This window comes from Charadrius vociferus, unplaced genomic scaffold, assembly GCF_000708025.1.
Source record: "Charadrius vociferus isolate BGI_N301 unplaced genomic scaffold, ASM70802v2 scaffold812, whole genome shotgun sequence".
Taxonomy (NCBI): Eukaryota; Metazoa; Chordata; class Aves; order Charadriiformes; family Charadriidae; genus Charadrius; species Charadrius vociferus.
Window position 1 is genome coordinate 4,806 of NW_009647037.1, and position 2,848 is coordinate 7,653.

Here is a 2,848-nt window from a genome sequence, read left to right on the forward strand (position 1 = left end):
GGCACAGCCGCTCCATCCTACCTGCCGGCGTGGGGCTGCCCACGAGGCCGTGGGGCGCGATGCCGTGCCAGGCTCCCACAGCTGCCACGGCCCCGCACCGCGCACGTGACGCCAGAGGAAATGGGCTCCGCGCTGGGAAGGAAGTCGAAGCGGAGAGCAGCTCGGTGCGGGTCCACGCTGCATCCCTGCGCCCCACAGGGCTCCTCCGGAACCCCGACGTGGCTGTGCCCCCGTCTGCCCCGACCCACCTCGGGGTGGCCCCATCCCTGCACCCCCACACTCTGCTGAGGACCCGGACAACATCTCCCCACTGCAGCGTGTGCCCCCCCAGGCCATGACCAGTGGGGTCGTGATGGCTTCACCCAGCTTATGCTGGACTTTGGGAGACGAATATCAATAAAATATAGTGGTGTTCTCTCTTACGAGTGAAGTGCATCATTCCATCTGCGACAAATTGGCGTAGTCGGAAGGATGGGAAGTAGCATCACTGGTTATTTACAGAGGTATGGAGTGAATCCGAATCCCAAATTCTCAGAATAATGGGCTCGTGGCAACTGGCATAATTGGGAAGTCGTTGAAGACAACTTAAAAGTAATTAGGGGCCACCCAAAGGATGGAAAAGGGAAAGGAGTTAGCTGCAAACGCTAGGTACTGGTTTAGAAGCTGTGTATCAAGAAAGGGAGACAAACCCTTCCTCCCCCACGGAGGAATTACAGGACATGAAGTTGACAAATGAGCGATGCCTGGAAGGGAATGGGGCCTGCCTGTCCGGGAAGTGGAGGTTCATCAGTGGGCAAGTGATGATGGGCCATGTATTTTGATTCCAGTCAGTCCTTGAGGACAATTGGTGAAGTTTTTAATAGATACGGGAGTGCAGATTTCACTACTAACACAACAAGGTGCCAAGAAGCCGGGCGCGCAATTTGGATGGCAGAGAGTTAAGATTAGCAGTGTGAACGGAGCAGCGTTGTGTGCCAACTGCCAAAGTCAATTCACGGCCCCTGGGCGCGAAGCAATTAAAGATTGTCATGAAAATATTGTAGGTGTCGGTGTTCCTAACAGGCGACCCTGGTGCCTGCCGGGCGTGCGGTCCCTCGGCTCCGGCCCCGGTGGATATGGGGCGGCCGCAGTGAGGGGGCTCCGCGCAGCCCCGGGTTCAACAACCGCTTACGTCCCGCAATACTCGATTTCTGTGGCGGCATGAAATGGAATTTCTGAAGTGGCAGTTGATTTGGAGAAAAGACAAATGCTTTCCCGGGCCCACTCCCCGGATAAGCCGTCCGTCTGATCGGTTCGGGAGCCAGAGGGGACGTGGAGTTGAACCAATGACAACCGGCGACTGAACGCGAACACAGCACCGCTCACGGCGGCCGTACCGAACATTGCAAACTTCACAGCTACGCTGCAGGCAGCTGCAGAGCCATGGGTGGCAGCGCTACACGGACAAGGTATGTTCTTTGCAGCTGCCTTGAAGGAGGAGGATAAAGAGAAGTTTGCTTTCACTTGGGGGGAATACAATGCACCTTGAACAGACTCCCACAGGGGTACAAATGTTCACCCACAATCGCTCATGCCGCACTTGCTCAACTTTTACAGTCTCACTCCCCCGAGATGTGAAACCGCACCGATATATAGATGATATTTAGGTAGAAGGAACTTCCCCTGAGACGGTGTGGGCAGCGGCAGCAGCGCTGTGCCAAGTACTAATAAAGCAGAAGTTGAGATTCCACCTGGGAAATGTCAGGGACCAAGCAGAGAAGTAAAATTTTTAGGTACTGGGTGGATAGCAGGCAGTGCTGTGGTTGCTCCAGATACCTTCAGAAAAATGGAAGAGCTGCCGGTGCCTCAATCAAGGAAGGAGTTACGAAAATTAATGGGAACTTAAGGACATGGGAGGAAGCCCATGCCCGGGTTTTCTATCATTTCCCGTCCATTATACTCACTTTTACGGAAAGACAAATCCTGAGAGTGGAAATTAGAACATAACGAGGCGGTGAAAACTCTAATTATGGAATTAAAAACATATCAGTCACTGGGACCAGCACACCCCCGTGATGCCATTACAGCTGAATGGGGTTTTGCTGAACACAGTACTTACTGTGACCTGCTCCAAACTGGCCCCCGTTGGGAACCAGCCGATGGCTCTCGGACCGCCTCAACGGGAAAGAATTAATGAAAGTGACCCCCGACTGAGTGTGGGCGCACTCGGCACAGCCCAAAGTAACGTTTCTCCGGCTCTTAGCTGTACCCCAGCTCGGCTCGGGATGCAATCTATGGCAGCAGCTATCGCGACAGAAGGTGAAGAGGGCACCGCACCCACTGCGGAGGAAGGAGGGGACTCACGGCTCTGTCACCGCTCCCGCCTCCCTCGGGCAGCCGGGGGGGTTCCTCGCTATGAGGCCAGAGGAGGGGGGGGCCTGAACCCCCACGGGGCCAGCAGTAGCCCCAGGCCCCCCTGCCCGACCGGCAGCACCCAGAGGCAGCCTGCGGTGCAGCACGGCCGTGCCCAGCACCAGGGCTGAGCTCTTGGCGCCGCTCGCACGGCACATCCCTACCTGAGCTGCGCACACAGGCAGCAGCCGAACACGGCCAACACGGGCACTGCTGCGGCGCAGGCTGCGAACGCGGGGAGCGAAGCACGAAGGCCCCGGACGGCACCTCAAAGCCACCCGGGTCTCACTGTGCGGCTGTCACCTTTGGTATGGAGGGGGAAGTGAAACCAAAGCCACAGAGTGGCCGAAACCCACAAACCGCGAGCGCACAGGGCTGGTGTGGCCGTACCGCTGTCGTCCCACCGCAGAGCGCACTGGCCAGAAGGGTCATTAGTGGCCCCCGGGCTCCCTGACTG